The sequence below is a fragment of the Myotis lucifugus genome, unplaced genomic scaffold (genome assembly GCF_000147115.1).
Source record: "Myotis lucifugus unplaced genomic scaffold, Myoluc2.0 scaffold_0, whole genome shotgun sequence".
NCBI lineage: Eukaryota > Metazoa > Chordata > Mammalia > Chiroptera > Vespertilionidae > Myotis > Myotis lucifugus.
The window spans coordinates 22,687,224-22,703,250 of NW_005871048.1; the positions used below are offsets into that span (position 1 = coordinate 22,687,224).

The window sequence follows — 16,027 nt, forward strand, 5'->3', positions numbered from 1 at the left end:
TCAATTCCAGTCAAGGGCATGTACCTTGGTTGCAGGCACATCCCCAGTAGGGGGTGTGCAGGAGGCAGCTAATCGATGTTTCTAACTCTCTATCCCTCTCCCTTCCTCTCTGAAATCAAAAATATATTTTAAAAAAAGATTATACTTCAACATGTAGAAGTAACTTCTAATGCAATCTTTTTGACTAAAAAAAAAGTGTAATGAAAGAATAAATTGATCTCTTAACAGTCTCAAAATCTTTCTTGTCCTTTACTGTCTTTTTGAAAAACTGATACTATAAAACTATCAGGTTTTTGTTCATTGGAAAAAAACTCTTATCTAGACATGAAAAGTGTCCATTACTATATACATAATTATAAATATAGCGTAATTTTAAGTGTACAGCTTTATTATTCCAGTTGTATACATGAACCGAACTACCCAACACTGAAGTCCTACTTTCATAGATAAGAATGGTTTTTAATATCACTGAACAGCTGCCTCCTGCACGCCCCCTACTGGGAATCGAGCCTGCAACCCAGGCATGTGCCCTGATAGGGAATCAAACTGTGACCTCCTGGTTCATAGGTTGATGCTCAGTCACTGAGCCAAACCGGCCAGGCTACTATCAATTTTCTTAACAAAATTCTTTTCATTGAAAACATTAAGGTAAATTCCAGTTAAGTCCCTTTTCAAATTAATGCATTTTTTCATTTTCAAGAAATGTACATTTATCATTAAATTCTAAATAAAATATTTTTGTATACGAATACAACATTAAATAACAAGAAAAATTAAGTCTGGATAAAAGTATTTGTCATTATATTTTCTAAAATGAAACGAATAGGGAAGCTTAAAGAAAAGAGCTTATAAATAAATGTGTCCTTTCCAACAACCCCTCTCAACCCTAATTACTTAAGCCTTAATTACAGTACTTTTTAAGCCTTAGCATTGCAATTTAGAAAACAGGTGTATCGATTTTCTTCACATATTTTAGATAAAGGTGGAAGGATAAAACTATGGAGAGAGGAAAATATGTGGATGGATAATGGATGAGCTTTCCATCTTTTATGGCCACAAGGACCTTCCTTTCTGGAGTTTTTGTTTCCTCTGTAACTGTCTACCACCTTATATCACAGCCCAAAGAAGTCAGACCATAAGGCGATCAACTCCCTCCCCCAAAAGAATGCTAAAAAGGAGATTTGGCTTTACAGTCACTACTGGCCATCTATTAGGAACAAGATATATATAAAAACAAAGGCAATGGGATATCTACCAGTCAGCTCACCCCCTATGCATCATATGAACTTTGATAAATTATTTAACAAATGTTCAATTTAACCCTTCTTTGATTTAGTCATATTTCCATCCTGGCAAAGTTAGCATGACATTGGAATGAGATTATCTTTTCCTTTTTTATTTTCACAAAATTGAAATCATAAATACCCAAAAAGAAAATAATTTTAGCAGCAGCAGATTTACAAATTGCCCCTTTATCAAAAGAACAATAGTCTCCTTATTCACACACATACCTATGTTGAGTTATTGACAAAAATGACATAAAAATATGACTTAAAATAATAATTCATCATCATCATCATCATCTTGACAAGATATTGTCCCAGAATAATTCTCTTTATCAGTGAGAAAGTTCTTAACACAATTGTAACATGTTGAAAGTTTTTTGTGGTTTCTGTTTTGTTTGCTTTGGGGCAGTGGTTCTCAACCTTCCTAATACCACGACCCTTTAATACAGTTCCTCATGTTGTGGTGACCCCCAATTTCATTGTTACAAATTGAACATAATTAAAGCATAGTGACTAATCACAAAAACAATATGTAATTATATATGTGTTTTCCAATGGTCTTAGGCGACCCCTGTGAAAGGGTCGTTCGACCCCCAAAGGGGTCGCGACCCACAGGTTGAGAACCACTGCTTTGGGGATTGGTGTTTGCTTTCAGAATAGTGTTTCTTGCTCATCGAATACAATGGAAACCAGAAATAAATATCAACATGCAAATTAAAAACTCAAAAACTAAATTTTAAAATTTATTTCTATTTTTAATATAATCAGAAGATCAAATTGTCCCAATACTATCACCATCACTTTCTCTCTAGAATGTCAAAGGACTAACCCCATTGTGGGGATTTAAAACCGTTCCCTCTCTTTGCCAGTTCAGTGGCCTTTGGGGAAGAAATTGTCAGCTTTTCCTCTGCCACCTTCCCCTTTCAACTCTTCTCCATAACATAGACTGAGCACAGCGGCATTTCTCCATCATTGAAGATATTTGATGTGCAAAATTGAAAACTAATGAGGTGAAAAAAGATTAAGGGATTTTGAGTAACTCGTAGCCCAGGAACTAAATAGGAGTAACTGAGTGAGTGCAAAATGGCTCTGAAATATAGGAAAATGAATGGTTGTACCCTTGGGAATTATAGATCATATTTTCAAGCATTAAAACCAAACAATGCTTCTAACCTCACCTTAAAACTAATTTTAGAATTTCCATTATATTCCATTCTAGATGTGTCTTGTAACATTTACATGGATAAGGAAGGAACTATAAACAGTTCTCTTCACACCCGGGCAATGTGCAGCGCATTTCCAATGTCAGTCCCTTAGGGACACCTGTCAGTTCTTCTGGTATTTCTTTTCCCTTTAACAATAATAGACACCACACTGAAGTTAGAAGCCCCAATAATTAAGAAACACAAAAGAAAGAGCATCTATGACCTTGAGCAATAAATATCTCAGATTTTATCTACAAATAGGCAGTCTGATATAGGTTATTTGAGCTTAGTTGGTAAGTAGATGAAAGTTTTTAATCCATATTTTAAGTTATTTGTTGTTGCTTAGACAGAGAAAAATGAGAATGAAATCCAACCCCCTCAACTTTACCAAGCCACACTAGGATAGCAGTCAAAAATTAAAATGTAATCTCCCAATGTGAGTTGTGAAATTTACAAATGTATGTCCTATATGGAGAGAATTTAAGAATGCAAATGAGTATAATTGCAAAATAATACTTAAGGGCTTCTGCATCTAATGAAACGTTATGATAAGGATTCTATAACATGGTTGAATATACTCTAAGATCTAATTTGTATATGAAACAGACATGTTCATGAATTTCTGTATAACTTTGCAATATGTTACATAATAATTTTCATTTGGTCAGCAAATACTTTAAAGATAGTTATTGCTATTCAGCAGTCTAAATAGTGTTCAAAGGAACGTTGGGTATAATAGAATGTCTCAAATAGCAGCACATAAAGAGTTTTATGAGAATAAAAGACATAAAGATTAATGTACTATATACACCTGAACAACATTTTTAATGCTCTGAAAAAATGCTGTGTTATGTACATGCAACATTTGAATTAATAAAACACTACATATACTCCAAACATCTTTATGTAAAACTAAACCTCTATGCATATCTATGCCTATTATGTCATATCTATGCCTATTATGTCATTGTGTACATGAAAATTAGTTACTCCTATCATTCTGAGCAGCACTGAGAAATAGGAGAGCCTACTTTTAAGAAAAAAAAGAGACAGTCACACTCAACAGATTAAAAATGAATATAGCATTCCTTTTGGTTATTCTTTCTCACTGTGTGCTCTTGTTGCTTAAGATAGGGAAGAAGGAAAGATAAACAAGTCCTCCACAGATGTTTACTTACTCTAGAAGCTACCATCAATTTAATAAGTGCCACCCACTCCACTGCAGAAGCTTTTTTAAAAACTCTTAAAAGGCTACTTAGTTTTTGTAGATACTTAGACTCCTAGACCAACCTTTAAGAGAACTTACAGCGATATCTCAAAGGAAATGGGATGTAGAGAACTGACAACTCAAAAGGCATTATCTAATTATTTCAGACTAGTGACCCAGTGTACAAAATTCGTGCACATTAAAAGGGAATTAATTAGAGGAAATATTTTAATATTGCTATTTGCCCTTTCTCTATAATAGAAGTGTCAGAGATGAAAGAAAATTAGTAAAATGTATATGAAAACCTTCTTCCTCTCAGAGTCTGGGGTGTGCCACAGGAACCAGAGTCAAGTCCCCACCCACACATGTGCGCCTCAAAATCACAAGAGACCCAGACCTGGCTGGCCCCACCCCCATTGGGCTAGATCCAGACCTGGCCAGTCCCACCCCAGTCAAACCCTGCTGGGTGAGGGGCACAGCCTCAGGTCACCTGGTCCAGTGCCAGGGCCAGGGGTGCAGCCTGAAGTTCTCTGGCCCAGGCCAGGGGGCATGACCTGAGGTCCCCCGTCAAGCCCTGCCGGGAGGGGCGGGAAGGTGCAGGCCTGGCCTGGGGGCGGGGTGTGCATCCTGAGGTCCCCCATCCAGGGCCAGGGGCATGCCTTGAGTTCCCCGTCAAGCCCCACTGGGTGGGGGACATGGCTTCAGGTCCCCTGGCCTGGCACTGGGGCGGGGGGCATAGCCTCAGGTCCTCCGGCCCAGCACCAGTGCCAGGGGCACAGCCTGAGGTCCCCCAGCCTGGCACCGTGGCAGGGGGCACAGCCTGGGGTTCCCTGTCAAGCCTCACCAGGCGGGGGGCATGGCCTGAGGTTCCCCCGTCAAGGCCTGCCTAGTGGATGGCATAGCCTCAGGTCCCCTGCCCCAGCCCAGCACCACGCAGCCTCAGGTCCCTGCTGATTGCTCGTTAAGGATCATTATGGGAACTCGGCATCTGCTGTGGGTGCAGCCATCTTGTGTTATGGGATCCCTGCCTCTGCTGTGGGCACAGCCATTTGTTACAGCGTGACAGTCAATTTGCATATTTCCTCTTTATTAGATAAGATGGCATGGCCTCCTGTTAGCTATTCCTGTTTCTGACTATTTTATTTCCTTTTTAAAATTCATCTTTAATGAAAAACGTAAGAATATTCAGAATTTTTAACTAAAGAAGATCCTACATGAACACTTTTGTTTCATTTTTCTCCCAGTAGAATAGTTCAAACTGAGAAAAGAACAAAGCTAAAAAGATTTAAAGAATGAGACCTTCGCACAGCAGTTCAGTCTTTTCCTCACGATTCTTTACTTTTATCTCATGAATTTTTCTGAAACCACTGATTTAAAAATATGAAACTTGCACTTTTACTCCATAGTTTTTTTGCATCTGTATAATACTCTCCTACATATTATACACTGTTATACATACTAATTGTATTTTTAATTTAAATATATTCTTATTCATTAATAGTTTAAACCCATAGGCCATTCACATCTGAAGGTGATTAGACATCTGAAGTATGCAAATGAGTCCTTGGAATCAGTTTGCTGGACCATAGGGAAGAGATGCTGCAATAAATATAATTGATAAACTATGGGACTGAGGCCCTCTGCTGGCAGTTGTGAGGCATTACTTTTTTAAACCACGATAATACAAGAGGGAGGTGAAATCTACTTAACCTGAAGTATTCCTTTCTACTTAGAGCCCTTTATTGCCTTCCTAAGACTTTATTTCTTGGTTCTGCTACATTTTAAGCAATTTGGGTCTTTCATTTCCACAGCAGTTGCTTTACTTTTTGAAAAAAGAAAACATAAATATTAAGACTATTGGATGAAAATATTAATTGTAGTACTACTAATGTTTTAAAGCAAATTAAATTTGTCCATACTTAAATTGTCTTTAATATGGCATATGAAGGTGTAGATATAAGTACATCTTCATGATTTAGAATATGGAATTTAGTATCTAAATTGAATAAAATTTTGATAACATAACTACTAAAACATCTCTCATTTTTCCAGAAACTAGCTTGTTTCATATGCAATATATGCCTAAGTAGCCTTCGAAGACAAGTTTTTATCTTAACGTCCAGAGCAATGTTTTAAAGCTTGAAAATGCAATAGGAGGGGTTATCCTTCACTTCACTTCACCACTAACATCACCTGTGCATTCCTTCTATTACTTATAAAGTCATATTATTATGACTGAAAGAGACCATAGAAGTAATGTAATCTAACCCTTTCTTTCACCAAAAAAGAAAAGAAAAGAAAGAGAAAGAAAATCTGAGACCTAGAGAGGTGAACAACAGCCTCTGCCTGCCGGTTCATGCCAAGTCAGGGCTAGATGAACAATAACTTCTAAGACATTTCTAGGGAGATATCTCCTCAAGCAAGAGACGAGCAAGGGAACACAGAGTTGCAGCTCTTCTCCACAATAAGCCAGCTCTGCAGTGGATTCAGGGAGACCTAATCCAAGCCTGATTCCAGACATTCAAGCAGCTAGGAGGAAATTTGGATCCAGGGACCAGAAGCAATAATCATCATCATGACAAACATCATTGAACACTGAATATGTGCCAGGCAGGCACAGTTCTAAGCACTTGACATGGGAAAGCTTATATAATCATCACAGCAATTCTGTGTAATGGACAAAATTGCTAGTATAATTGAGGAAACTGAGGCACAAGGAGATTGAGTCACTTCCCTGAGGTAAGGTCACTTGGTCAGGTTCAAATCCATGCACTGTGGATCCAGAGCTCATGATCTTACCCCCACATTATGAGAAAACATAACAAGCCCCAAAATTGGTCCTAGCCCCAGTCAAGGCATGTGGGGGAAGCAACCAATTATTTCTCTCTTTCTGTGTCTCCCCGTCCCTCCCACATTCTCTAAAAATCCATGGGAGCCGAACCGGTTTGGTTGAGTGGATAGAGCGTCGGCCTGCGGACTGAAGGGTCCCAGGTTCGATTCTGGTCAAGGGCATGTACCTTGGTTGCGGGCTCATCCCCAGTGTGGGGCATGCAGGAGGCAGCTAATCGATCTCTCTCATCGATGTTTCTAACTCTCTATCCCTCTCCCTTCTTCTGTGTAAAAAAATCAATTAAAAAAATATTTTTTAAAAAATCCATGGGAAAAATCCTATAAAATAAAAGCCTAATAGGCTAAGTGTCCAGTCGTCCATTCAACCAATCAAAGCATAATATGCTATTGATATGCTAAGGCCGCTCAACCACTCGCTATGACCACCAGGGGGCAGACAGTTGAATGGTTGACCAATTGCTATGATGTGCACTGACCACCAGGGGGCAGACGCTCCAACTAGTAGGTTAGCTTGCTGCTGGGGTCTGGCCGATCAGGACTGAGCAAGACAGGCTGGACAGGCCCTGGACCCTTCCCACGGTCCCTCCCCAGCTGGCCAACCTCCCACGTCGCTCCCCGGCCCCGATCATACACGGGTGGGTTCCCTCAGACTGGCCTATGCCCTCTCGCAATCCAGGACCCCTCGGGGATGTCAGAGAGCCAGTTTTGACCCAATCCCGCAAGCCAGGCCAAGGGACCCCACTGGTGCACAAATTCCTACAATGGGCCTCTCGTAAATAAATAAAAGTAATATACAAATTTCACAGCCTACTAAACTGGGTATTATTTTTTAAAGCTATTATCTTGATCTTAGAATCAAGTGAATATTAATACTTGTATTCCTATAATATTTATAATTTGCCCCTTTTACTCACAAAATTGTTAAAATGATAGTATTTCTTTTCAGTTTCTTAGTAGTCCGTTAAGAAAATATTAATAACAAGTGTGCATTTCATGATTTGCATAATATTTATAAACCAGCTGTTGTTATTTACAAACTGTTGTTGAATGAAACTTCAGTACCAATAATGGCTCATTGTTGAGATGAATGAACTAGAGCAAGCGCTTATTTTGCAAGTGCCTTCAAACTTGAGCAGCTACTTGATAAAAACATATTTACCCACGGAGGGTGGTACTATTCTTTCTCCTCTCCTGCAGATCTTTTGCAGCTGCCTTAGAAGGTGTTGATGGAATCACATTCCAGGTGTGATATACTTTCATTCCAAAATATTGTTCATTTTAGCCTCAATTTCTCCACCAACAAGCTACAGATAACAACCCTTGTATAATAGATATCTGGAAGAACAATTATGTGCTGTTTGCCAAATAATTACTTGGTCCCCCCACACTAGTTCCAGGTACTTTACACTATTATAATCATCATAATCTCACCATGAGACAAGTAGAATATTATAAATGAAGGAACTAGAGCAACAGCAGAAAAAAAATTATCATAACTTAGATTTTCCCACATCATATTCCAGCTATCAAATAACTGGCCCCTGAATAGGAAAACAAAACAGATCATATCCTTAAGTAATTAGTGATTCTTTGCTTGTCATGTATTTAAATAGTCTCTATAAAAGATTCAGAAACTAGGTGGCACCAGTCCTGAATACCAACGAAAGGTTCCAGACCCCCAAAGCAGGATTTGTAAGTAAAGTGCCGAGAAACTACTTTGCTCTCCCACCCCAAGCTCATGTGGGGCCACATAGACCCTTAGCTAATCTGTCATCTGCAGAAAATTTTAAAAAGAGAGACTGAAGAAAAAAGGGAAGGTGAGGATTAGGAGAGATTAGGGGGACAGAGGACCACGATGTACCCCGAAGCCTGTAGAGGGGGCACTGATGGTCTAATCAGGAAGCTGGACATATTTCCTCTAGACTTTGGAGATCACAGCTACCTGACCTCAGACCCACACCTGATTCTGCCTGGCGCTGACCATGTCTGCTCTGTATCTAATGGCAGTGAGTTCAGAGAGATTATTTCGTTGAACTCAATGTATTCTTTTTTTAATATATTTTTATTGATTTTAGAGAGGAAGGGAGAGGTAGAGAGAGATAGAAACATCAATGATGAGAATCATTGATTGGCTGCCTCCTACATGCCCCCTACTGGGGATTGAGCCCGCAACCAGAGTATATATGTGCCCTTGACTGTAATCGAACTTGGGACCCTTCAGTCCACAAGCCAACACTCTATCTACTGAGCCAAACCGCTAGGTCTGAACTCAATGTATTCTTGACACAAAAGACAATTGGCCTTGATGTTGTCCTGCCCAAGAAGACTGGCTTTACACATGAGATAAACCAGCAGGGAGTAGACCTTCTAAATTCCTAAGAGCTGAAAGAAGAGCTATAAACAGCCAGAAAATATGTTCGCCAACAAGTCAAGAAAATGATCTTCAACAATGGAGGAGGGAAGGTGTGGTGTTCTCCAAAGAGCACACAAAGGCACTTTTTCCAGTAAAAGCTGACCTTGCATATCGGCCATGGACAGAGGAAACCAACACAAATCAGTACCAGACAAGTAGTGTCCATACATATACTTATACTAGAGGTCTGATGCACTAAATTCTTGCAAGAGTAAGCCTTCCTTTCCCTGGCTGCTGGCACTGGCTTCCCTCTGGCACCCAGGACTCGGGCTTCCCTCCAGCCACCGGCAGGCACCTGGGACCTGGGATTCCCTCGCAGCCCCGGCTTCGTTGGGAAGGTCGTCCAGAAGGATATCCGGAAGGACATCTGGTCTAATTAGCATATTACCCTTTTATTATTATAGATACCTGCCCTCCCCACACCTCTTTCCACTCTAGATGAGAAATGAGAAGCAGCTTCCAGAGGAGGAGGAGAAGCACTCTTTGGAGAAATAAAGAAGCTAACCAGGCCCCTTTTTTTCAGCTGATAGCCCAATCTAAGGAAGGGAAAAATCTTTAATTTCAATGAACTTGAAAATTCTATTTCATTAAAATAAATATTTAAATGACCTGAGATTGTCTTGGACTAGATGAACCTACAAGTAACCTGAAAAGTCATGAAACTAGTCTTAAGCTTATTCATAGGGCAAGAGGAGAAGTGGCTCCATAGTAAGGTTTCAAAGAATAATGGGAGATGAAAATGAAGTTGCTTCATGACTGTACACTTTGTGTCCCACCATTTCTACATTTTAGTGTAGAATGAGCCTACACTAAACCAAAAGGAAATATTAATTTATTATGCAAAAATGTAACAGCATCTATAGATGATAATGCATCAAGTATTTTGTCTGGCACATATCAGTTGGATATCTACAATATGAAAAAAGGCAAGTTCTATTATGATTCTTCAATTAAAGAGGCATTGTTAAATAACAGTCCTCAGCTTTACAATGTGAACATCAGTCAGTCTGAAGGTATTGATTAAACTCATCTAAACTTTCTCTCTCTCTCAAAGGAGTATAAATTCTAATGAAAGAGGCATTAAAAGAAATGCCTCTGGCTCCAAATAAGAGGTACTGTTGGGGGCCACATGTAAGCTGGCAAGGTCCTTGCACCTGAAGGGGCTAGCAAGGCTGGGACCCTTGCCCACACAGTTTTCCCAGACTTGTTTGGATAGCGGTTATCAGTAGAATGAGAGCAACCTTTGTAGAATGAGAACAGCCTTTCATGGCTTACCAAGAAGTCTGTAACTATTTACTGAGATATGCTGTACTGAGAACTTGTCCTTCTGCTGTGTCTCTCCCTTAGAGATTAAGAGGAACAAAGAATATATTCCTCTTGACAGACCTCCTATTCAGTGTGTTGTGTATAAATAAGATTGTGTGGCTAATAAACTTACTTCAGTTCTTCGAGAGCTGGAGTCTTCCCGACCCCGCTTTCCTGTCTTTCTTTCTTTTCTCAATTCCCACCTCCCTGCCTCAGCCCGGCTCAACCTGTCAGGCTGGCCCTGACAAGGTACCAGTTTTTTAATTTTAAAAATTGAATATTAGAGAGGTTAGCAACATTTTTTTAATATAAAGTTGAATTTATTAAATGTGTGAGGTTTTTTATTTTTTTTTAAGAGAGAGAAGAATAGAGAGAGAGAGAGAGAAACATCGATGTGAGGGAGAAACATCCATTGGTTGCCTCCCACATGCATCTACTGAGGATCCAACCTGTAGCCTAGGTATGTGCTCTAACTGGGAATTGAACCCATGATCAGCACAGGACAAAACTCCAACCAACTGAGCCATGCCAACCAGGGCTAAAAAATGTATTTTATTATTCAAGTAAGCTTGGTTTTGTTTGAAAATAACATGTGCTTTATTCCTGAAAATTAGAAGAATAGTTGATACTAGAAAATTCTGAAAAAGAGCAATCCTTATTGATTGATCCCTAAAGATACTATACCTATTTATTCAAATCAGCAGGTGGCCCAAATCTATTTATGCATCATAAATATTTCAGTGATAGAAACAAAAGAAATCAGCAACCTAAACACCAAAGAAAATAACACCACAGAAACTGCTAAAAGCATATGAAGCGTTTAACCTCTTTCACGTACTAGTAAATATATTTTTCATATTTTTTCTAAGTCTAAATGTCTCTAACAATCATGCATAATATTCCCACCTCAGGGTTCACTAACACATGATAAGAAAGTGACTTAAAACAATTTACTTAAATGCTCTATTATAAAGAGCACTTTAATAAAAACAAAGCTATTAAATTTAATAATTAATTATATTAGTGGAATAATTAATAACTATTAAATAATTAAATTATCATCCACAATAAGTCCACATTTTCCTGCTAAGTTGTTTTTATCTCTAAAAACAAATTTAAAATGTTAAAATAGAAACTTAAAAAGCATTAAGAATCACAAATATACCATCTGATTCTTTTTTAAGTGAAGAGGTATTAAAAAAAAGGAGCAAGATTGAGAGAAAGGAAGTCGAGAAAAGCCTTAACTGAATAAATAAAGTAATAATATATCAAGTTGTATATAAACTAAAAACCTATAAAATGGTTGTAATTTCAATAAGAGCAACAAACATTTGATTTACAGAGCCGCATTAAAGTTGGATCAATGGAACTCACTAACTAGAGTTTATTGACACCATAGTGAGGGGGAAACTGTTTCTATCCTGGGATCCCAAAATGGAAGGATAAATCCTGGAGGTCTAGAGGCTACCTTGCCAATAGGATAATGAAGCCCAGCTAAGGGCACACTCAAAGGAAAGCAGGAGGAGAGGAAGATTCCTGTCAACATATTTGACCTCTTGGACTCCACAGGACCTGTAGAGGACAGCCCTGAGACTTGCATTTATGGGAGCCAATAAAGCCCTTTGACACTTGCACATGCAAGTGTGCCGATTAATACAATTCAAATGTGAAATTTATCCAACAAGTAATTAGAAAATTGAAACAGATTAAGTGTTTGTGTTGTAGTGGCTCCAAAGATGTTCATGTTACAAACCCTGGAACTTGTGAGCATTTCATCTTCCCTGGTAAAAGACACTTTGTAGATGAGATTCAAGTAAGGATTTTGAGCCGAGGCAATTTTCAGGGTAGGACCAATGCAATCACAGGGGAGAAGCAGGAGGAGTCAGGCAGGAAGAGAGAAAGCCAGTTGCAGAGACTGGAAGAGAAAAGTAGAGACTAGAGCAGTGATGGCGAACCTTTTGAGCTCGGCATGTCAGCATTTTGAAAAACTCTAACTTAACTCTGGTGCCCTGTCACATATAGAAATTTTTTGATATTTGCAACCATAGTAAAACAAAGACTTATATTTTTGATATTTATTTTATATATTTAAATGCCATTTAACAAAGAAAAATCAACCAAAAAAATGAGTTCGCGTGTCACCTCTGACACGCGTGTCATAGGTTCGCCATCACTGGACTAGAGGAATGAGCTTTGAAGGTGGAGGGAAGGGCCCTGAGCCAAGGAACGCAGGAGGCCTCTAGGAAATGGAAACAGAGGCTCTCCCTCAGCTTCCTGAAGGAATCAGCCAAGCCAACATCTGGACTTTAGCTCAGTGACACTGATTTCAGACTTCTGGCCTCATAACTGTCAGAGAATACATTTGTGTTATTTTATTAATTTTTTTATCATTTTTTATTATTGATCTTAGAAAGAGAGGAAGAAGAAAGAGGAAGAGAGAGAGAGAGAGAGAGAAACATCAATTTATTGTTCCACTTATCATTGGTTGATTCTTGTACGTGACCTGACCTGGGATAGAACCTGCAACCTTGGCATATCTGGACAATGTTGTGACCAACTGAGCTACCTGGCCAGGGCCATTTGTGTTATTTTAAACCATCAAGTTTCTTGTAATTTGTTATAGCAGCCATTAGAAACTAATACAGTTGAACATTTCATGGGAGTATTTTGGGTACTACCCAATATCTTGTACATAATTAAGAAAATTATCCCTCTAAGAAAGCTAAAATAGAATATTGGTATGTTGAATTGAAAAATAGAATAGTAAAATATCCAACCCTAAATCTTGGTTTCTAAATACCATTCTCCATTAAAAGAAGCAAAGCCCATTAGAGAAATGTCTGATTCTGGGGCTGAAGTTGGGGAAGTACAAGATGAGTCTGGAACATCTTTTTATGTGAGATAATAACAAATTACACAGAAGCCAGTATGAAGGAACATCCACTGACCAGATCAAGAACAATGTGAACATCAAAATAAATAATAAGAAAATTACAGTCCATTTTAATAGTAATTTGTGAACCCATATCAATAAGTAAATAATTTGTGAGTCCATGTTAATATAAGTAAATAAGTAAATAGATGAATAGATAAGAACCTTACACTAGAATGGCAATTATAAGTATAGAAGGAATGCTTGAATTAGAAAAATTAATATTGGCAACCTTTATCATAACACAATTCAGTCAAAATATAGCAATAGACACTAAAACTAATGGGTGAAAGTTTGACAAAGAAAGAGATATTTACTTGGAACAGCACAGAGAAGATTAGCATGGCCCCTGTGTAAGGAGGACATGAAAATTCATGAAGCATTCCATATTTTTTTTACAAAGAGGTATGTACATATTTAGATATACTAGCAAAAAGAATTAACAAAATTGCAAAAATAAAATAAAAGAATATCATTCAGCTAGGCCTGAAGGCCAATCTACCTCTGCACATAAATTCTTCCCAAATACTTAATAGTTACTAAGAGAACTGAGTAACTTTACAATAGAGAAATCTGAGAGATGCCACCATAATCAAGGATTCAGAATAATCATCACCAATAATGGAACAAATTAAAATCATAGAGCACCTGATGACATACAATAATAGGAACACACACCATCACTTGTTTCTGTCAGATACCTACCACATATACATAATCTAAAGGTAATTGTGAGGAAACCTCAGATATACCCAAATTGAGGGCTATTATACCAAGTAAATGGTCTAAGAAGTCAAGGATGACTGAGATTCAAGGCTGAAGGAGATTAAAGAGAAACTAAATGCAACACATGATCCTTGGCTGGATTCTTCTGCTATAAAATATATTATTGGAACAACTGCCAAAATATGAATGAGGTCGAAAACTAGCTAGAAGTAATGTAGCAATGTTAATTTCTTGATTTTGATACTTAGATGGTATTTAGGTAGGAGCATGTCCTTGCTTTTGGCATCACATATAAGTAGTGGAATGTATCAGGCATCATGTCAGCAACTTACAAATGGTCCAGAGAAAAAAGTTAATTGTACTATCCTTGCAAATTTTCTACAAGTTTAAAATTATTTCAAAGTAAAATAAAAAATATTTAATAGTATGGTTACTTAAAAAAAAAAAAAAGCCCAGAATAAGTTAAATTTGTGCAGCCCTGCTGCCATAGTCAACACATGGACAGACAAGATTGGTTATGTTGTCTTAATTATGCCTAGTTCTAATAACCACACAAATCCCAAAAATTAAGTATGTAAGTTAAAAGTCTTGGCTTAGTGGCTCGTTGGTTGGAGTGTCATCCAGTACAACAAAAAGCTGCGGGTTCGACTCCTGGTCAGGGCATATACCTAGGCTGCGGGATCAATCCTGGTGAGGGGCACATATGAGAAGCAGCATATCAATGTTTCTCCCTCCCTATTTCTCTCTTCCTGTCTCTAAAATCAAGAAAAACATATCCTCGGGTGGGGATTAAAAAAATAAATAAAAATAAACGGTCACTTTATGAAGGTGCACTAGCCACAACTGTTTCCTCATTCAGACATCTGTTACCGACACTGATGCAGTAACAGAAGATTTCTAATCTTCTCACATAGAAAACATAACCAATAGTTGTGTGTAAAGTATCCATTCCTCTTTCCTCTTTTCTAACACAATCCCACTCTTGTTCAGGCATTGACTCTTCCCACCATTATCAATATTTTTTAATAGAAACTGATGGACCCTAGCACCAGTTGGGCCTCATTATCAAAGAGTATTGCCATCCCCCATATTAGAGATTGGTTCAGCTAATCCAATTAGTTTACAGTGGTCCCTTAGCCTCAAAAATTGGTTCAAAAATCAGCTTGTAACCTAATAAGGGTTAGTAAGTCATGAAGCAAAAGCAAAATAAGTCCCTCTCATTCTCTCTATGCCCATTATATGGAGCCTAGAACTTCTAAAGGCATTTTGCAAAGCCGACTCAGGAAAAAACTATTGTCCTAAAAGGAACAAAGCCAAGGAACTGCAGAGAAAAGAAGTCATACTCACAGAGTTAAGCCGGCCCTGAACCCCTTCCTTTGTGAGTCAATTTAAAGCAGTGGCATTGAAGTGAATTTTGTTACTTGCTTCCCAAAGTATACTAGCTGGTCAGTCTGTAATTTCAGATTTGAAAAGTTGTCACACACAGGCCAGTCTTTCCAGGTAATTTCTTATTTTATTCCCACTCTGAAGCCTAATATGAGAATAGGGAGGGGAAGAGAAGTGAAGACAAAGATGGCAAATTAGTCTATTAGTTGAATAGAAGTCTGGAGTTAGATAGGTATCTACATATACATTTAGAAGGGGGGAAAGTTTTTTTATTTATTTAACAAGTATACATATGGCACTAACTAGGTACCTCGCAGTATGCAGATGTTTTATAATGTGAATTCATTTGATCTTATAACAAATTTATGAGGAATCATTGTTACTATATCCTTATTGTCAGTTAAAGAAATTGAGCTACATAGAGGTTAACTAACTGGCCTAAGGTCACAGCTAGCAAGCGATAAGCCAAAATTTAAATTATTATGTTATATTAATGTCAGAGAGACAAGAGATCATCTAATGAGGATACTTTAGTACTATGTATATACTATAGGATATGGCATATGCAAACCTAAGATTTGCATCAGAAAAGGTCAGTATTTCTCAAATACAAGAAGAAAAATAAAGAGAACTATTAATCATTTATCTAAGACTACTGCCATGGTGCATTGATTTGTGCACATTGAGAGGAAATTAATTAGAAGTTGGCCGGTGGGG

The 16,027-nt window shown here is 38.0% G+C and overlaps 1 pseudogene; it reads left to right on the plus strand.

The window, feature by feature from the left end:
* The first annotated feature begins 13,491 nt into the window (after positions 1-13,491).
* Positions 13,492-13,592, plus strand: LOC111825680 (annotated as a pseudogene).
* The last annotated feature ends 2,435 nt before the right edge of the window (positions 13,593-16,027 follow it).